A 22,520-nucleotide genomic window follows, 5' to 3' on the forward strand; every position below is an offset into this window, starting at 1 on the left:
ATATGGTTTAAAATAATAAAATATTTTCTCCAATGAAAATCAATTTGAATTCACTAATTTAAAAACAAACACATGCCATATAAAGCTTTTGGGGTGGGTAACATTATGCAAAAGCATCGAAATGAATAATATCCCAACTGCAAAAAAGTTGAGGATATACAATGTTGTAATGGGAAAAAAACAACTATTTAAAACTCTACTTGCTCTGCAGAGTTTCCTATTTTTCAATCGGCTTAGTCTAAAATAAAATGAGATACAAGATTGGAAATCCCAGATAAAGCCATAAACTTGGTTAGGTAGTCCTTTAGACAAAAGAGGGTAGCATTCTCTTTCCTTCTCTCTTTTTTCTCACCTAAAATAGAAGCCGCTGGTTATGGTAAATCTCCTAATGCGGATGTGAATTGCTGAAATAATAAAGCCGTCTTTCACTAGTCCTATGTGGGGTAATGGAAGTAGATTTACAATTATATTCACTGCAACTGACTTTAGGTGAAAGGTACAGTGTGTGTGCAAATCTTTCCTTTTTCTTTCTTCCCAGGGTTCTTTGTACAAAGCTTTCTTTGGTGTTTACCTTCACACAGTAGGCAATTGAGTCTTACTACCATTGGTTGTAAAATGTCTAATGGGATGACTGCTCAGGCAGAAAGTTTCTGCTTCTCCCAGCTGAAATTCTTAGCCTCTCTTGTGTCCCTTGGCTACACTGCTGCCACCTCCAAACAAATGCAACCATCACCTTTCCAAATTAAAACCTGAAGCAATTAACAAAATCAAACAAATGCCACTCACAAGCAAGAAACATTCTTCTCTCTCTCAAAATAATAAGTTTATGTGGTGATATGTGCTAGGAATGTATTCTCTAAATTAAAAATTAATTCTAATCCTAAACTTGTTGTTGAGTTTTTCAGAACCAGTAGATGCTATTTTAATGTCCGAGATGGATCCAAATCCATCCTTCAATTGATTAGCTCCAAACACTCATCTTTTGCACAAGTCATTTATACTGTAAGAGGAAAGTTCTAGACAATTGGAAGGAACTAAAGACACCCACTACTTTAGTGATGTCCAAAGTGAAACATTAGCACCTTGGACTATTACAAAGAATGCAAAAGGTCACCCTGTTTAAACTATAGGCTCTCAAGAGACTGCTGATTCAGAGATGATCATCATGTTTCCAAATTAGTGAAAGAAATTTTCCGCTAGCCACATGCCAAAATATGCGAAATTCATTTTAGAGAAATGATGTGGTAGAAATAGTGTTTTTAGAATTATAATCTTCAAAAGAATCAAGACAAGGTGGCTGGTAGAGAATATTAGTTTTTTTTTTCATAAGTAGATTATTAATTGTAATGAAGGATAGATAAAATCTCATGTCAAGTAATTATTTGGTGGGAATTGGAAGAGGGTGAAAATGGGTACAGATAATGTCCTTGCTGGGGAGGAGGATTTTGAATAGAAAACCATTCATTTCTTCATCTTTTTGGCTGTCTTCACTATTCTGTTCTCTAAGTTGATGCAGATCTTTAAAAAGTTCTCCACCATTTTATTCCCCTTCCAGAAAGTCCTTACAACTTCCCTGTACTCTAGTATCCTAGCTCTTGCTGGTTTGTCTCACAAGTTCAATTAGGTTATTTAGACACTTTGGACATTTAAATTCCCTGTTTGTGTATGTTTAAAATCAAGGCAAAGTGTCAGGGAAGGTTACCAAAATCCATGTAATTTACCTAAGAAACTAGTCTACTGGGTAAATACATATTGAGGCAATTTTTTAAAGTCATATTTATTTACTCTGCACACCTCTGTCTGTGGAATAAATAAATATTTGAGATGTGCACTTTGTGTGTTAAAGTTCCTCATGAAAATGTATGTTGAGGCTGCATGTGTGAGAAGAACCTCTTTTCAAAGTTTTATATCTGAGCTGTTTGACTTGTTTGAAAAAAGAGCAAATGGAACCATTTTATGGGCATAATTACTTGCCAACATTCTTTTCTTTTTTCCCCCTTTCAATTAAAGCATTTTCAAGCTGCACATCTGAAACTGTCAACAAAATCTTTTCCTTCCTTATCAAATTCAACTCATTTCACATGCACCAGAGAGTATGTTTTATGATTCTTTTCAGACTGCCTCCCCTGTCAAGAAGGCTGGCAAACAATTTTAACTTGGGCAGATGCGCAGATTTAGGTATGTTTAAACGGATGAACCTTATAAGCTGTTGTTACTCCTCTTCTGCCATAAAGCTCCTTTTCTTTGTTCTATTCTTGAGACCTGTTAGTAGTACCCTTCAGACATTTTATTGATCTTTCTCCCCCTCTAGCTCATACATGCTAATTGTACCTCTGTAGCAAAACAATCTTATTATCATGTTAATTAGTGGGAGGGCTGTTGAGGTTTTCCACTTCATTACCTGCTAATTTCAAGATAAATGAATCCACAGGTTACTAAGTAAATAAGGTCACCTATCAAAGTACTTGTAAACGTGTTTGTAAACAAGGGGAGGGGGAGAGTGGAAAGGATACATGTTTGGTTTTCAAATGAGTGGGATGGTCGAGAATGGCTTTGGATGGATTTGGCCATCCCATGCTGGGGTGGCTGCTTCCCTTGAACTCATTTGTAATGGAAAGTGAATGTTTGCTGTCCACCTGGTTTCCCAGTGGGACATTTCCTTTACTGCAACTACTTTGTCCTCTCAAAGGGCTCTTTGTGAGAAGATTACTCATTCTGTGGGTTGGGCGGGTTGTTGTCGCTTTTGTGGTGAGAGCCAGGAGTGAGGACATGCACCGGGCACAAGAACATTAGTGGGGGGGGGGGAGGGTGGTGGAGGGCGAGTATAGTGATTCACAATACTCTCCACTCCCAACCTCCAACTTTGGTTGTGCAGTTCATATTTTCTCTTAGGTAGCAGAAAAGACTTCCATGGAAAGAGAGAGGGAGAGGGTAGAAATAGAGGATAGAGGAAGGCAAAGACTATATAGGCAGCAGGTCTCATAGGCAGACGGAAAAAGCAAACTGAGAGGAAATGGAAGAATGCAAAATTTTGCCAGCAGGCTATTTAAAAATCAAGAAAGAAATGAAGGCTCCAAATGAAAGCATTGATGAGAATTCAATATATGTGGCTGTCTGTCAATTTCCTAAACAGCGTCACAAAATAGAAGTAAAGGAATTGTTTTGCTGTTGAGTATATTATTGATGCTGGTGCTTATTTTTAAAAGTTTTGTATTTTTATCAGCAAGGGGCAATTTATTTTTGGAACCCTGTACATGTTCCCATTGCTTTGTGTGTGGATCCTCCAGGGGCATCATCTCCTAACAATCCAACTGGCATCTGAAACATTGAATTCTTTTTTCTTTTTTTTAATTAAGATAATAAATTGGTCTTAAATTATCCCTGAAATCAGACCAGTGTTGATTACAATGGGTCTCATGCTGTGACAGCTCAAGATGATGTTATTTTTATTCCTTTTCAACGAGATCTTAATCTCTCCCTGCGTGTAAACAAATTGTCACAGTAACCTTGTTCTCTAATCTCCCAGTTGAAGACCTTTAAAGCATTGGGAGATAACAGATCTGACTGAGATTTCATCAGCTCTCGGGCTTTTACAGATATGCCACATCTCTCTCCCACTGCCCAAGTCTTTAAATGTTGAAGGAGAGTAATAAATACACATTACACGAAAAAGCTTTGCTTAAATCTTTGAAAATAGTATCTGTTGTCTGGTTAGAACCACTTACTTGGAAACGAAATACAGTTAAGCACAATAGGGATGATCTCAATCAGCCCCTAGCCTGTATTACTGATTTTCCTTCTCCCAACTTGCCTACTTGGCCATATTAGCTCCAACTAGGGTTAGCTTTAGGCAGAGACAGAGGAAATGGCTGGCTGCAGCCTGAAGCTCACCAGGAAAACAGCTAACAGTTTACCTGCAAGAGACTTTAAGATAAACAGTATGTATTAGAGAAATAAGAACTGTTCTTCTGGATTTTTTTTTGCCACTTTACCTATATAAGAAAACATCACACAAGGAGAAGTCCTCAAATTCTTTGCTAGTTATTTCAATATACGCAATTTTTGTTTTCTAGTGAAAAAATTTTAATAATTAAAAACACCTTTTAATAGTTGACAAAAACTGTAATACCTTTGAAATAAATTTGTGGTAATATGATGGGCTATATTTGGAAATAATCTCTTCTCCCTCTCCACCCCCAAATATACATGTTTATTCACAATTACATAGACAACTGCTGTCAAGTTATTCTATCTAGTATTAACTGTGTTAATAATAGTTTTTTAAGATCATGGGATCATAGATTTAGAGATGCAGATAATTGTAGAGGTCATCTAATCCAACCTTCTCATTTGCTAAAAGAGGAAACTGAGACTCAGCGAAGTTTTGTAACTTGCCCAAGCTCACACAGGAAAAAACACCCACATTCAGTATTTGAACAAAGGTCTTCAGTCTCCAAATCTTGCATTCCTTCCATTGGACCATACGCAAACTTTTTGCTGATAAGTCTGACCAGATTTTGTAAAATTATGAAGTAAAGCTTTTCCATCTAGGAAATTATGAGAAACCAGAGAACTTTTATTATTCCTCATGTACAGGTGGGGAAAGTCATGTGCAGGTAAGTGAAGTGATGTGGCCAATGTCAGGAAAGAAGAAAGAAGCAAAATCAGGATCTGAACTCAGGCCCTTTGATTCCCAAACAAGTGAGACAAAGAGACAGACCAGACAGAAAGAGATAGAGACAGAGACAGAAAGAGGTAGAGACAGAGATAAACAGAGAAAGAAACAGACAGAGAAAGAGAGGAGAGACAAGAGACAGAGAAATACATCAAGGGAGACAGAGAAGAAGAGCAAACGATGTCATTATAACCCAAATGAGAGACACCATCGAGGAGGAAGGGATAAGGTCAGAAATCAGATGCCAAAGGACTAAGGAGTAAGTGAGAAGAGAGGGAAGAGGCAACAAGAATGGAAAAGGTTTTTTTTTTCCCCAGGAGTTTGATTTTGAAAGAAAGGGAAATATCAGTTGATAGATTAAGGGAATGGTAGGATAAAGCAATAGTTTTATTTAAAGATGAGTGAGACCTTTGACATGTCTGTAAATAGCAGAAAAGGAGCCAATCTAAAGGGAAATTAAAGATTAGAGAAAGGGGATGATTGGGGTGGCAATCTGCTAGAAGAGACAAGAAAGGATGGAATCAATAGTCTATATAGGAGAACAGCCCAGTTTGAATAAAAGGCCATCCCCTTTTCATAAACTAATGTAGAAGAAAAGAAAATAGGGGATGATATCAAGGAACTTAGAGAAAGGGAGAAGAAGGAATTCACTGTCAATGATGTTTATTTTTTTTCCTAGTGGATGAGGCATACGTGAGGCTTGAAAAGAGAAGACTTGGTTTTGAATCATCACTGTGGAGAGCGCAATAATTAACTAGTGAGGAATAAAAGGAATGCCTTGTCACAAGGAGGGCCTAGTTGATAATAGATGAATTTGTGCTATGCAATACAAATTTGTAGCAGATCCAGACAACATAGTTGCATGACTTCTTGCATCACCACTAAGCAGCACATGAATATGTGAAAAGATAGATGGTAGGAATAGTCTGGTTGAGGGTTAGCAAAGAATAAGCAAAGTGGGATGAAGGAGTTTTGGGTTTGGGGAGATATGGGAGATAAAAATCAAATACTACTTTGGACATGTTGAATTTAAGATACGGATTGGACATCCAGTTAGAGGTATCCAGTAGGTATTTGACAATCATATTCTAGGACAGCTCTTCTTAAACTGTGGGTTGTGACCCCATATGGGGTCAAGAAAAATTTGGCTATGCCATCTTGGAGTGGGGGAGGGGAGGGTAGAAATGGGGAGAAAATTTGTAATTCAAAATCTTGTGGAAATCAATGCTGAAAACTAAAAATATTAAATAAATAATTAAAAAAAACATTCATGCAACTGTAAAAAAAATTGGCAATAGTAAAAGATTTCTGAATGTGCAACAACCAAAAAAAAATTAATTAAAAATCAAATACATAATGAATCTGAGGTGTTTCTGGTAGTGCTTTCCCATGCTGCATCATGCAACTTCACTGCAGCCTTGGCTCTGAACACAAAGCATGAATACTCTGCACTGAGCATACTGTCAGTCCATGCAATGCCAACAAACACTGCCAAACAAGGTAGGGGGTCTCCAGTGGAAAAAAGTTTAAGAAGCCCTGTTCTAAGAGACAACTGAATCCATGAGAGCTATTAAATCACCAAGAGAGAGTGTAGAGAGTAGAGAAAAGAAGACAAGACAAAGCTTTAAGAGGCACTCATATTTAGTGGGTAAGAGTTGAATAATGCTGAAGCAAAAGAAACAGAACTTCACAGGCAGATAAGAGAAACCACTCAGAAGAGGCATAAAAGTCATGGAAAGAAAAAAAGAATAAAGGAGGTTGACAGTGTCAAAATGTACAGAAAAATCGAACAAAATTAGGATGGAAAAGGGCCATTAAATTTTTTAAAAGTATATTAAATTTTATAGGTGTCCTTAACCAATATACATGTTCCACAACAAGATAATCCTCCGTTAGATGGATTTTTAAACCACATTTAGTGCCCATAGACTAGCTAAGACCGTAGGATTTTGAAGTTGAGATCATTGATAATCTTAGAGATGATTCAGTTAAATGATAGAATCAGAAACCAGGCAGGAAGGGCCTTAAAAATGAAATGGAAGTAATGAATATAAACAACCCTTGCTGAAGAGCTTAACTGATAACTTCAGAGGATGGCCTGGTTATGTTTGGAAGTGACCAGGAAGAAGTCAGTGAATAAGAAGAGACCAAAGATGAAGTAAAGTAAGAGAATGATGACTCTTTGGGCAGAGAAGACCTATAAGTAGATAAAAGTATAGTAAAGATATAGGTTATGCAAATTAAGGAGATTGGTGAACTAGGTTAGGATGTTCCAAGTGGACCAATCAACATGTTTGTTAAGTTCCCCATGGATGATGACAGGAGTTGTGGGAAGAAAAGAATAAATTCCATGTCCTTGAGATAACAGGGAGAATTACCTAGAGGGTAGTAGATGACTGTTACTGAGTGATATACTATAAATAGCATGAATATCAAAGGAGGTGAAATTGCTGAGTTACGGCAAAGAGGTTTGGAAGTAACATTGAGGAATAAAAGTATTCCCATGCCTCCTCCTAGTCCAATGTGTTAGGGTAATGTGAAAGGAACACCCAGTTGAAGAAGGTACTGAAGAATGGTTTTCTTCTGGAAAGAGTCAGATTTCCATTACTGAAAAAAAAAAGAAAGAAAGAACCTGAAGTAAACAGAGCCAGGATAATGAGAATATTTTAACAATAGAAAACTGAGGTGGATAAAGACAAGATTGCAAGAAGAGGCAGGAGACAAAACAACAGACACCCATTCCGAATCCACAAGGATAAGGTGACAAAAGGTTTTAGCTGGGATAGTGCCTTCTCAGAACTAGGGAATCAGGGTCCTCTCCCTCCAGGGTCCAAGGATGACAGCGTGGAGTTGGCACAGGCCAGTGCTGCTAGTTCCTTGACTGGTCACTCCAAACACAAGAGAAGGATGGAAGCAAATGGAAATAGGAATGAGTCTGTTCAGGTAGCTGAATCAAGAAATGTCCAATCTCCCTGCTAGACTGAGCTCATGTCTGCTGCTAGACTTGCAAATTCCCACCAAGATGATAAAGAAATGCTGTACCAAGAAGATGCTTCATATGTGGGAAACACTCAGCTCTCAATATCTGATTCTCTGTGAATGTACGATAGATTCAAAATCCCTTTATCTCTTGTCATGAAAGTTTGATAGGAACTCTTAAGAATAGGCCTTCTGAGAAGATTCCAGTCCCCTAATATGTTCAAGCCAGGCTGGCACACTGTCATTCCTGACTACTTTGGCCATTCCTCCTCTTGGGCCTGTGGATGCTTAATAGTTTTCTGATTTCAATCAAATCAATGTGTAGTATCTCTGCATCTGCATGCAATATTCCTACTGAGCACAAAGTCTTCCTTATTATTTGGACAATACGGGTAAAGGGTGAAGTGGGAGTGGTTAAGAAAAGACAAGTGAAAAATCAAACTCACTTCTTTACTACTACTGACCGAAATAGTGTTAGTTCAGTGGTCTACAAGGTCTCTTTATTAGCTAACAAAATCCTTTATGGATTTCTTGTAGAGTGAAAGGATGATATGGATCAATCTGGAATAAACTCAAGAGGTCCTCAGACTAATTGATTTGAGGGACACTCCAGAGGAAAGGTGATTTCTGAAGCTGTTTGAGGGAAATTATAGTGGATCTAGGGATTCAAAAATCACTTCAGTCCCTGATGCAGAATTTCATTCCAAGGTTCAGAGCTAAAGGTGGGCTTTGAGGTCTGTTTCAGTGGACTTTTCCAGGCTTCTCATTTGCCCTTTGAGAAAATAAAGTTAATGTAGATTCCAAAGGTACCTGATCTTAAAAAGATGGTGATAATTAGGCATGGAAATCATTTGAACTATCAGTTTTATTGATGTGTATATGTATATACATATGTATATATGTATATATAAATATATATTCTTTTATACAATCAGGAAACTGATATTATATGGAAACACTAGATTTGAATTTTTAAAATGTTACTATTTATTACCGTGGGAATATCATTAACCCATCTGGGCCTCAGTATCTTCATTTGTAAAATGAAGGATCAATACTAGATGATCTGCAAGTCTCTTTCTGTCTCTTAATCCTATTATCCTTTCTTTCTAAAGCCTAGAATTTACTGTGTTGACTCAAACAAATCAAATATTTTTTGTATAGCTGATCCTGCTGAAGTCATGTAGGTAGAGCCTAAGTTCTGTGAAATATAATAGCCACTGTATAGATCAATGAGAAAGGGCATGATGTGAGCTCTTGTGAAGTTTACATCCCAAGGATTATCCCAACTTGAGCCCGGATCATTTTTACAATAGTTAGATATCAAAATAGGCCTTGGAGGGAAATGATCTAAAAAGCCGCCTACATCTGTAAGAAAAGTAAAGATTTCAGTTAAGTTGGTTATTTGGCATCATTACAGATCTCTCAAATCTGATGATTATGTGACAGAATCCAGTTGTTTTGGGTATGATTAGTATTAAATTCATTCAAAATAACATCCCAGGTTCAATACAATAGAAACTTTGGAGGCTTCCAGTTAAAATGGTAGGGGCAGCTGTGTGACTCAGTGTATAGAGTGCCAGGCCTGGTCAGGAAGACTCATCCTCTGAGTTCAAATCCTGCCTTAAACACGTGTGAGCTGTGTGACCCTGGGCAAGTCATTTAACCTCAATTAAATTTGGCCCAGTTTTCTCATCTATAAAATAAGCTGGAAAAGGAAATGACAAACCACTCTAGTATCTTTGCTAAGAAAAACCCAAATGGGGTCAGGAAGAGTCAGAACAACTAAAACAACTAAACAACAAAATAAGATGGTGGCACAAAACATCAGAGAGAAGTCAAGTTTTTTTTTACAGGTATACTTCAGCAGTGATCAAAAAGGAGCAGCAGATTAAAAAAAAATTATCATGAAATTCAAAGGAAAAACATCAATAAGCTCCTTCATCCAGTCTAAGATTGAATGCAAAGATAGTCAGAAGTGACTAGAAGAGGTGTCCTGCCAAGAAATCCATCACAAGCTCAGGTAAACAGGCTTAGAGTCTGCAGAATCACATAGGCCAGTGAGGCCCCATGGGGAAACACTGCCTATAGCAAAACCCTGCCCAAGAAGAGCTGACTGTAGAGCTCTGATCAGACCATTGGAACTTATTACTCTCAATGCACACACATTAGAGTTTGAAACCAGTTGCAGGAACCCTGGAAATACAGGTAAGGACCAAATAAGTTCCAACCACCCCATCTAAGAGTACAGGAGAGGGTAGGGTCTGACCTTGACAACTAAAAAAAATAGAAAGGAGAGGGGAGGGGAGGAGAGAAGAGGAGAAAAAAGAGCTGCTATAAACATTTTGTACATGTGGGTCCTTTCCCCTTTTTTATGATCACTTTGGGATACAGACCAAGTAGTGGTATTGCTGGATCAAAGAGTATGCACAGTTTTATGTCCCTTTGGGCATAGTTGTAAATCATTCTCCAGAATGGTTGGATCAGTTCACAACTCCACCAACAATTCATTAGTGTTCCAATTTCCCCGCATCTTCTCCAACATTTGTCATTTTTCTGTTTTGTCATGTTAGCCAATCATGTTAGCCAAAGGTGTGATGTCATACCTGAGTTGTTTTAATATGCATTTTTGTAATCAATAGTGATTTAGAGCATTTTTTTCTTAAGACTATACACAGCTTTAATTTCTTCATTAGGAAACTGTTCATTTCATTTGACCATTTATAATTGGATAATGACTTGTATTCTTATAAATTTCACTCGGTTTTCTATATACAAATATATACTATATATATATATATATATTTATATACTATACACAAAATGTATACAATTCCATACACAAAATCCTAAAATTTTTAATAGTCACAGAAGGAATTGAATCAGAAAGATAGAGGGGATAGAAGGTATTTTGTTCAATTTTGTTGGTCTTTAGAGAAAAGAGAATGAGAGGATAAATAATATACTTAGAAAGAAATGAAGAAGGAACATAGCTTTTTCTTATTATTAGGAAGCAAGAAAAGAAAACACAAACATGGAGGAAGCAGTTGGAGGAGCTGGAGGAATGAGCATCACATGAACCTCATTCTCATCAGAACTGGATAATGGAAGGTAACGCATGCACATATATTAGGGAACTTAATTTACCTCTGTCCTAGAAAAATATGAACAAGAAAGAATTTAAAGAACTTGGTGATTAATGAATGGGAATAGAATGTGTGATATATATTTCTAAGTTGATCATGGCATTACTGTAAAAACTTAACCATATTTTAGGTCCTAAAACCTTATAAACAAATACAGAAAAGCAGAAGTATTATATATATCCTTTACTGGCTTCATCATGATAAACACAAAAACAAAGACTAAGTACCTTAAATAACTTAACTGATGGGTCAAAGGCCAAATCATAGAAAAAAGAGATACAATCAACAAAATGATGGCACAAATTTAAAAAAAAAAACTTTTAGGATGAAGCAAAGAGAATAAAGGACTATCCATTTAACTAAACATTTTCATCAACAATTTTTTAAATGAACTGAACATGTAAACTTAAAAAATAGAAAAATAATTAAATAACCCAAATAATAGGGAAAATAGAAATATCGAAAATAAAAGATTAGCACAATTGAAAAAACATTGAATTAATAAATAAAATCAGGACATGTTTTAAAAAAACTCATAGAACAGACTTTAAGGTGGATAATATGATTTCTTTTAAAAAGAATGAAAAGCAAATTTCAAATATCAAAAATGAAAAGGCAAATTCATAATAGAAGAAAAGAAAATCAAGGAAACTTTGGTAAACTATTTAACTGAACTATAAACCAAAAATTTGATAAAGTCTAAGAAATTTTTTTAACCATCTATAAATGAATTCTCAAAGACAAAAAGGCCCACTTACCAGATGGATTTAAAAATGAATTCTATTAAGAAGCCTAAGAACAATTAATTCTAGTATAATATAAACTGTTTGAAAAAAGATAAAAAGAAGCAATTTCCTTGGAGACAAGTATAATTTTCATGACAAAATCAAGGACAGACAACATAGAAGAAAAAATATAACTAAAGACCAATATCTGTAATGTATATTAAAAAATAATAATAAATGAACTATTAAGAAAGAGGCTAAAGCAACATAATAATGAAATTATCATTATTACCAGGCTGGATTTCTATCAGGAATAGAGGCTTTGTTCAATAAGCATAATAGACCATATTAATTTTAGAAATAAGAACATCACTATCATATCAATGGAAACAGAAAAATCTTGTTCAAGAAATACAATACAAATTTATTTTACAAATACTAAAATTCATAGGAAAAATGTATCTTTCCTTAATATGGTAAATAGTGCCTCTCCAAACCTAGGAGCCATCCCTATATGTAATAGACAATCAATAGAGGTCTATCCAAGAAGATCAGAGTGAAGTAAAAATACCCATTATCACCACTTTTATTTGAGATAGGTATAGACATGATACCTATAGCAATAAGACAGAAAAAGGATAAAACAAAAGAATCACTTTTTGCATGTGATATGATGGTTTACTTAGAGAACCATGAGGATTCAAATAAAAAATCAACAAAACAGTAAGTTCGGAAAAGAATTAGAAAATAAAATATACCCACATCAATCACTAGTCTTTCTATATGTTACTTTAAAAAGACAAAAGGAAGAAAGGAAAATTTCATTTCAAATCTCTAAAAAAGGTGTAAAATATTTGGTAGTCCACTATAAGCATTACCAAGGGCATGAATTTTGTCTTACTAATATAGGAATTCATTTAGGGAAAAGAACAATTCTCCAATAGATAAATGGTTAAAGAACATGAACAATAGTTCTCAAAAGAAGAAATATAAGATTTTAACAACCATGTGAACAATGATCTATATCACTTATAGTAGGAGAAAAGCAAATTAAGAAAACTTTAAGTTTCTATCTCACCTCTGTCAGATTGTTAAAGATGGAGAAAAAAGGAAAGTTACAGTTGTTGGAAGAGACATGGAATGTCAGACTTACTATTACTATTGTTGGGTGGTAAATTGGTTTAACCATTCTGGAATGCAATTTGGAGCTATACCTATAAAATTACCCAATTGCACCTCCCCTTTCTTTCAGTGTTACTAGCAATATGCTCCAAATAGATTTTAAAAAAGAGAGAAAGGATCTATATGGGCAAAAATATTAATAACAGTACTTTTGTTGAAGCAAAGAATTGGTTAATAAGTAAGTGCTCATCATTCATCAATTGGGAAATAGCTGAATAAAATATTACATATGAATTTAACAAATATTATTTTACTTTAAGAAATGATGAAAGCTATGTATTCAGAGAAAATTGCAGATACTTTATCATCTATTATAGTGTGAGATGAGCAGAACCATGAGAACGATTTATATGACATCGTTATAAAAAAAACAACGTTGAGTTAAAAACTTAACAATACAGTCACCAGCTATGACTACAGAGTACTGATCATGAAGCATACTTCCACTTCCTGAGAGAGAGGTGATGGACTAGAAGTGCATAAAACATTTTCGGACAAGGTTAATATGTAAATTTGATTTGCTTCACTATGCTGACTTGTTTTAAGTGAATGAAACGTTGTAGCGGGGAGGAGTTGGTGGGAGAGGGAAGGTTAGCGACAATGATTTTTTTAAAAAATAAAGGAAGAAAGAAACATGTGGCAATGAAGCTTTTGAAGTAAATATACAGAGAGCAGAAGGTTCGGAAGACAACACAGACAAGTAAAGCAGCTTTGACTTTAACTTGCTAAATCGAATAAATACCTTTAAAAAAAGGCAACCTGTACATAAAGAGGTTTGATATTTCATGTAAAGTCTTCTTTGCAAATGGACATTTTCATGTTTAAGTCTAGCATAACAAAAGAAGCTTTTTTTAAACCCCTAAAATCTCAGGTGGATGGGAGCTCATAGGTCATCTAATTGGATCAATTAATTAAAGTATAAATTCCCTCTACAATATATCTGGATAGTAGTTATCCTGCTTCTCCTTAAAAACCACCGATGTCACTACCTCCTGAGGTAGCCCACTAAACTTTAGAATGTTTCTGATATCTTCTTTATTGAGATGAAACCTGCCTTGCTATAGTTTCCTTCCATCAGGCAAGCCGAATAAGTCTAATCCCTCCTTCATGTGACAACCCATTATGATTCCATTATGCAATGTGACATGGTGGGACGTGTTAGATTTGGAGTCAGGAAAGACCTGAATTCAAACACTGTATCTGATACTTAACAGCTATGTGGCCATTTAATTTCTATAAGCCTCTTTCCTCATCTGCAAAATAGTAATAACTGTAGTATTTATCTCAGACTTATTCTAAAGATCATACAAAAGAATAATGCAAACCTCAACACATGATATAAATTTCAAGGGCTATTATTATTCAGCTATTTTAAGATAGGGGTTGTATCTTTCTCAAAGTTCTCTCTTCTCAAAGCTGAACATCTCTAGGTCCCAAAACGATATCATTGGAGACATGCATGAGTAATTTTTTTTTTAGTAGGCCAATCACATAGTAAGAGCAATGTAAATCCATTAGTAGCTATGAAACTTCAAGAGAATGTAAGGACATCATCCAGCATACCATGTGTGTATGTATGTTTATGTGTGTGTGTGTGTGTGTGTGTGTGTGTGTGTATCATGGATTTATGGAAAAGCATGGACAAGACAGGATGATAAACATCATTGGAAGAGGTACTCACATTGATAAGATCACAGATCCATGGCAGTATAAAAATGTGGCCTATTACTTTCCCTCCTTTAAAATCACAAACGGCAGTTCAGTAATCACTTCTTGCAAATTTTTTCAGTGTCCTTGATGTTTAGAATCAGTGCCCCGAACTCATTGAGGAAAATTAGGAACTCTTACCTTGGTTTTTGATTTCTTGAACTCTTATTCGATCTACTCTAGTCTGAAAAGCATCTTTCAAATATCTGTGCATCCCTGATTATTGGTATATCTTGCCACTTCACCTGCCTGCCTCTGCTCCCTACCTCCCTCCTGATCTAGAATAGCCTCATTCTCTGAACCAGAAACTACTACCTCCTAGAATGAGCTAATCCACTCAGCTTTGGAATTCTTCCCTAAAACCAAGTACAGACTCATCTAACTGATTTCATGTAGTTGGCCCAGAATGTGTTTCATATCTATTTACCCCAGCTATGTCACATTACCTCTCCACGGTGCACATACACTAGTTCACCCACTCTACCCCTCTATAAACATATACTGCTTTCTACTTCTTACCTTGGAAACATTAATTAAATTACTATTACAAATGCTTCTGGAAAAGGTATGACAATTGAATGCTCTGTGACTCAACTCACTATTCCTATAACTCTCCAAAGAAAAACTCTCTGCACTGGCTGCCCCTCTCCTATCTATATTGTCTCCCCCATTAAAATGTAAGATATTTGAGGATTTTTGTAATTGTGTCCCTAGAGCCTAGCACAGTATCTGACACATATTAGATATGTGAAAAATTCTATTATATTCATTTATTCTCATAGATAGAGATTAAGGAATTAATTTGTTCTACCTTCTTTTGGTCAGGTTAGTCAAGTCCCATACCTTCAAAATGTTCCCTTCTTAGTTAGCCAAGTTCATATGCATAGACAAATACATTTTCTCCAGATAGCAGGGGAAAGAGTGGGATTCTGCGGCTAGAGAACCTTTGTCAAATGCTTAAGTACCTGTAGAATGTCTAGGGCTGGGGAACTGGTTTTGATCTAAGACACATATTTTCCTTCCTCTTTTCCCCCAAGAAACTTTTATATTTTTGAAAAGTTGTGGCAAGGCTTCTGCGCTGTGACCAGAATCTTTCCGTGCACTCTGGGTCAGCGCTGCCATGGAGGCCCAGGCTGTGGGTTGGCAACAACAGTAGCCTGCGGCCAGGAGCAGGAACCTGCCCTGGGTTGAAAAATATCGACCACAGACACTGAATGACCTATCTCTCATCAGGATATCCTAAGCACCATCCAAAAATTTATCAGTAAAGATCAACTGCCACATCTGCTTCTCTATGCCCCACCCCGCCCGGGACAGGAAAGACATCCACCATCTTGGCATGTGCCAAACAACTCTACAAAGACAAGGAGTTCAACTCTATGGTCCTGGAGCTCAATGTTTCTGATGACCAAGGAATAGATATTGTACGGGGACCAATCCTGAGCTTTGCCAGCACAAGGACAATATTTAACAAAGATTTTAAACTTGTGATATTGGATGAGGCAGATGCCATTACACAGGATACACAGAATGCCTTGAGAAGAGTGATTGAGAAGTTCACAGAGAATAGCAGGCTTTGCCTCATCTGTAATTATCTTTCAAAGATCATCCCTGCCCTGCAGTCTCGATGTACAAGGTTCCGATTTGGCCCCTTGACTCCTGAGCCGATGGTTCCCTGCCTGGAGCATATCATAGAAGAGGAGAATGTTGACATAAGCAAAGACAGAATGAAAGCACTGGTCACCCTTTCCAGTGGTGATACGTGAAGGGCCCTGAACATTTTGCAGAGCACCAATATAGCTTTTGGGAAGGTGATGGAAGAGACAGTGTACACCTGCACAGGACACCCACTCAAGTCTGACATTGCCAACATTCTGGATTGGATGCTGAACCAGGACTTTACCATGGCCTACAGGAATATCATAGAACTGAAAACCCTGAAGGGTTTGGCATTGCACGATATTCTGATAGAGATACACTTATTTGTACATCAAGTTGACTTTCCACCTCCAGTTTGAATACATTTGCTCATCAAATTAGCAGACATTGAACACAGACTTGCTGTTGGCACAAGTGAGAAGATTCAGCTAAGTTTCCTCATTGCTGCTTTTAAAGTCACCAGAGGTTTAATTGTAGGAGAAGCCTGAGCAAAACAATTTCTAAGCCCCCAACAATGATTAGAAAACAAAAAGACTCCTAATTCTGCAACTCTTGGGGGAAAAGTAGTGGCCCCAGAGCTGGAAATGGACAAGAAGTCCTGGAAATGTTGACTTAACTCATTTGGGTAATACGGAACTCGAAGGACATTTGGTTGTTCCATAAATCTATTTCATGGTCTGACTGTAGTGTGCCCAACTTAGTGAAGGCCTCTTTGCCCTTCTGGGGCTGTGATTAAGGGAAAAGAATCCCCAAGTATGCCCCCATCTAGAGCTGTCCCAGAGAAAAATGTTTGTATCTCGAGTGTTATCTGTGATAATATCTTTACTTACTGTTATTGGGTTTATGGTTGAAAATAAGAAAATAAGAAAAGAAAAGTTGTGGCAAGTAACCTTAGAGAGCAAGAGGAAAAAGGAGTTCACTGTGTTTTGGATTTTGTGACTAGAGGAGGAGTCATAGATACCTTCTATATGTTTTTTTTAAGATTCCTGAAATCTCTCATATTCAAATGTGGTCCATATTCCTTTTCTTTTGTCTATACCTGCAATATCTTTGCTAACAAAAAATACTGGTGTATAAATTCCCTCCATGGATACATATCAGCAACCATGTAATTTCTAACTTAGAGGCAATCAATCAATATGAATTTATTAAGTACCTACTGTGTGCCAGGCACTGTGCTAGTCATTGGGGATACTTGTACAAATAATTAAATGATTCCTACTTGAAATGAGTTTTAAGTCTGACAGAGGAGACAAGTACATATAAAAATAGACACAATGTAAATATAAAACTATTAAATTCATACGCACAAAGTAGCTTTAAAAAACCAAGGCAGGTAGTATACTACCACTTGGTGGTGTTCAGATAAGGCTTCATGTAATAGATGGAGTCTGAGTTGCATCTTTTTTGTGCGAACCATTTTGTCTTTATTTATTTATTTTATATTTTTAGTTTTCAACATTGATTTCCACAAGATTTTGAGTTACAAATTTTCTCCACATTTCTACCCACCCCCTACCCCAAGATGGCATATATACAGATTGCCCCTTTCCCCAGTCTTCCCTCCCTTCTGTCACCCCACTCCCTCCTATTTATCCCTTCTCCCCTTGCTTTCTTGTAGTGCAAGATAGATTTCTATACCCCATTGCTTGTATATCTTATTTCCCAATTTCATGTAAAAAAACAGCTTTTTCGAACATTTGTTTTTAGAACTTTGAGTTCCAAATTTTCTCCCTTCTTCCCTCCACACCTACCCTCCTTGAGAAGGCAAGCAATTCAACATAGGCCACACATGTATCATTATGCAAAACACTTCCATAATAGTCATGTTATAAAAGACTATTGCCCTCCAACCTATACTGTTCCCCCTTTATTCAATTTTTTCCCCTTGTTTTTCCCCTTGCTTGCTTTTGATTAGCTCCTCCCCTACTCTGCCCTCCCTTCTATCATCTCCCCTTTCTTATCCCCCTTCCCCGTACTTCCCTGTGGGGTAAAATACCCAATTGAGTGTATATGTTATTCCCTCCTTAAGTCAAGTCTGATGAGAGCAAGATTCACTCATTCCCTTTCACCTGCCCCCTCTTCCCTTAAAATAGAACTGCTTTTTCTTGCCACTTTTATGTGAGATAATGTACCCCATTCTATCTCTTCCTTCTCCTTCTCCCAATATATTTCTCTCTCACCCCTTAATTGTATTTATTTATTTATTTTTAGATATCATCCCTTCATATTCAACTCACCCTGTGCCCTCTGTCTATATATATACATATGCATATATATACATATATACATATATATGTATATTTCCTTCAACTATCCTAATACTTAGGTTTCATGAGTTATAAATAACATCTTTCCATGTAGGAATATAAACAAAACAGTTCAACTTTAGTAAGTCCCTTATCATCTCTCTTTCTTGTTTACCTTTTCATGCTTCTCTTGATTCTTATGTTTGAAAGTCCAATTTTCTCTTCAGCTCTGGTCTTTTCCTCGAGAATGCTTGAAAGTCCTCTATTTTATTGAAAATCCATATTTTGTCCTGGAGTACTATATTCAATTTTGCTGGGTAGGTAATTCTTGGTTTTGATCCTAGCTCCTTTGACCTCTGGAATATCATATTCCAAGCCCTTCAATCCTTTAATGTAGAAGCTGCTAGATCTTTTATTATCCTGATTGTGTTTCCACAATACTCGAATTGTTTCTTTCTGGCTGCTTGCAATATTTTCTCCTTGACCTAGGAACTCTGGAATTTGCCTATAATATTCCTAGGAGTTTTCTTTTTGGGACCTTTTTCAAGAGGCAATTGGCAGATTTGTTCAATTTCTATTTTACCCTCTGGTTATAGAATATGAGGGCAGTTTTCCTCAATAATTTCTTGAACGATTATGTCTAGGCTCTTTTTTTGATCATGGCTTTCATGTAGTGCTATAGTTTTTAAGATATCTCTCCTGGATCTATTTCACATTGTCTTCCATTTTTTCATTCTTTGGTTCGGTTTTGTAATTTTTGATTTCTCATAAAGTCACTAGCTTCCACTTGCTCCATCCAGATTTTTAAGGTGTTATTTTCTTCAGTGGTCTTTTGGACCTCCTTTTCCATTTGGTCAATTCTGCCTTTTAAGACATTCTTTTCCTCATTGGTTTTTTGGAGCTATTTTGCCATTTGAGTTAGTCTATTTTTTAAGGTATTATTTTCTTCAGTATTTTTTTGGATCTCCTTTAGCAAGTCATTGACTTGATTTTTGTGATTTTCTTGCTTCACTCTCATTTCTCTTCCCAATTTTTCCTCTACTTTTCTTACTTCATTTTCCAAATCCTTTTTGAGCTCTTCTATGGCCTGAGACCAATTCATATTTTTCTTGGAGGCTTTTGATGTGAGCTCTTTGACTTTGTTGACTTCTTCTGGCTGTATGTTTTCATTTTCTTTGACACCAAAAAAAGATTCAGTAGTCTGAGTCTTTTGTTGCTTGCTCATGTTCCCAGACAACTTCTTGGCTCTTGAGGTTCTTGTCAGGGTATGTCTGCCTTCAGAATGATGAGTGCTTTGTCCCAAGCTTCAGGGGCCTTGCGCTGATGTTTTCAGAGCTACTTCTACACAGCAAGCTCTGCTACGCCATTGCTCCTTCTCCCCCAAGAACCCTGAACCAGGACTGAGACCCAAATCCAACTGTGCCTCTGTGCCAGCAAAGTGCTCCCTGCACTCCTGCTCTGATCTGCTGCTTAATTCCTCCCACTGGTTGGGCCTGGGGCCAGAAGCAACCACAGCTGGAACTCTGGAAGCAGCCAGAGGAGCTTCCTGCTGCTGCTCCCACAGCTCCATACCACCTCTGCCACCCCAGGGCTGGGGCCACTTGTGTACTTCTCTTACCCAGCTCCAACAGTTTTCCCACTGACCTGCTAAGTTGACTTCGGCATTTGCGGGTTGAGAAGTCTGCTAACTGCTACACCTCAGTGATTCAGGGCCCTATGGCCTCCTCTGCCCAATCTCCTCAGTGTCTGGTCTGACCTGGTGGGGCCCATGTTCAGCTGCCCTCCACTCCCAGTACAGAGCAATAGACCCTTCCCAGTGACCATCCAGGCCGTCTTGGGCTGCAGACCTGCTTCCCTCTGTTATTTTGTGGGTTCTGTAGCTCTAGAATTTGTTTAGACCCATTTTTACAGGTATTTGGAGGGATTTGGGGGAGATCTTAAGCTAGTCCCTGTTTTCCAGTCACCATCTTGGCTCCGCCCTCCACCCCCAGCTGCATCTTAAAGGAAAAGAGGGACAGAGGTGAGGGGGGAAGGCATTCCTGTGTCCTAAGCTCCCTCCCAGACCTGACATTCTGTGTTCTAAGGGGCCTCCCTGCTCTAACATTTTGGGTTCTAAGGATCCTCTCAGTTCTACAGTTCTGTGTTCTATGTTCTAAGGTCTGTCTCAGCTTCAACACTGTAATCTATGTTCTAAGATGCCTCCCAGAATTGTGTTCTGTGTTCTAAGGTCCCTCCCAGCATTGTATTCTGTGTTTAAAGGTTCCTCTCAGCATTGTGTTGTGTTCTAAGGTCCTTGTCCTATAATCCTAAGAATGACACCTAAGCCCCCATTCCTCTGTCTCTTCTCTCTCCTCTTTTTCTCACCCCTGTGTTTCTTCAGTTTTTCTCTTTAAGTCTGGGCCAGCCACTGCTAAGATTCCTCAGGGCTACAGAGGCCACAAGCCTGGGATGAAGTGAGGCAGGCCTGGCATGGGGTCTTGGTGGAAGACTTTGCCTGATTGCCCCCTCCACCCCTTCCCAGGGGTGATCAACCACACTCCCCATTGTCTTGGGACACCAGTGGGGAGGAGGGGAAGAAGCTTTGCCCTTAGAGGAGTTGATGGCTGAGGTGGATGATGTGGCCTGGACCACTGCTGGGCTCTCTGGTTATGGGCTTGGGGAGGCCACCCCTATGGCTATGCCTGGTGTGGTGGGGTAAGGTGGGGCCCACAATGTCACCTGGCTCAGCAGAGGGACCCCAGGGGAGACTCCCCTCCAATCTCCTTAACAGCTACCAGCCTCCTCACCTGTCCTGGATGCTTTTCCACCTCTTGTGTATATGGTAGACTTCAGATAACAACAAAATCTTTGACAAAAAAAAGTAAGAGTTGGGAGGCCAATGCAAAGGTCTAGAGATGGGTCATTGATTGTCCCTGAGTCCTGGGATATTGAGAGGTTAAGTGACTTAACCACTCCCATATACTTCTTATGAGTCAGAGATAGAACTGGAATCTAAGTTTTCTAGACTCCAAGGTGGATACAGTCTACCCATAACTTTAAAAAAAGAAATACTATTCCAAATAACCTAATAAAAGCTAGTATTTATATAGTGCTTTAAGGATTGCAAAATCCTTTACAATTATATCAACTTCACAACAACTCTGAGAAGTAGATGCTACTATTATCCTCATTTTACAGATAAGGAAATTGAGATATATAGAAGCAAAGTGAATTCCCCAGGGTCATATAGCTAATGAGGTGGTGAGGCTAGATTTAAAATCAGGTCTTCCCGATGGACTTTAGTGTTTGATCGACTTTGTCACCCATCTGGCTATGAGTAAATTCGATAATTGGTAAAATACTTTTTATATAACCTGACCCCTAAAAGGCATACCTCAAGGGCCAGTTCTTGATTCTTTTGTCTCATTACATTCTCTTCTCTTTGGAATCTTAAAATTTTCATTATGTGTGCATGTATAAATATTTTCCCATAGTCTCTAACTTCTCTTTTGGACTTTTCTACTTCTGACTAAAGAAGCATTTTTCATACCCTCCACATCCGTAACTTTAGTGTCACTCTTTTGATGACTCTTCTCTCATCTTTCCCTCTCATATCTAATCAGTTAGCAAGTCCTGTCATTTCCACTTCTGAAACGTGTTTCTTATCTATTCTCTCCTCTCTAATCCCACTGCCACCCCAAGAGTAACCTCATTAACCTTCTAGAAATTAGTGAAATCTTCTTCCTTCAATCTCTTCCCAACTTTCAATCTATCCTTGATATAACTGTCAAAATAATAGATTTGGTTATGTCATTCCTCTCCTCATAAATCATCAGTAGCTAGCTCTTGTCTCCAGAGTAAAAGTCAAGTCCCTTTACTTGTTATTCATAGTCCTACATAATCTCAGCCAGACCTGCCTTTCCACACTTTTCTAATGTTGCTCCTCTCTATGCTTACTTCCAAGTTCCAGCCAAACTCAACTATTCTTTGACCCCAGTAATTTCCGCTGATCTCCCGCCTGTATGCCTTTTCTCCCACCTTTCCCTATATTGGAATGTCCTCCCTACCCATGTTCACCTGCTCAATTCCTACTCATTCTTTCAAGTTCAACCGATATTTCTCCTCTTCCATAAAGCCTCCCTCCCTGATTCCCTATTCTGTAACAGTCCTCTCCTTTGGACTTTGCATAGCACTTTGTTTTGCCACTGTCTACTGTACT

General features: G+C 37.7%; 1 pseudogene; it reads left to right on the plus strand.

Annotated features, from left to right (window-relative positions):
• The first annotated feature begins 15,534 nt into the window (after positions 1-15,534).
• On the plus strand, positions 15,535-16,561 carry LOC118830207 (annotated as a pseudogene).
• The last annotated feature ends 5,959 nt before the right edge of the window (positions 16,562-22,520 follow it).

This window comes from Trichosurus vulpecula, chromosome 8 (genome assembly GCF_011100635.1).
Source record: "Trichosurus vulpecula isolate mTriVul1 chromosome 8, mTriVul1.pri, whole genome shotgun sequence".
NCBI lineage: Eukaryota > Metazoa > Chordata > Mammalia > Diprotodontia > Phalangeridae > Trichosurus > Trichosurus vulpecula.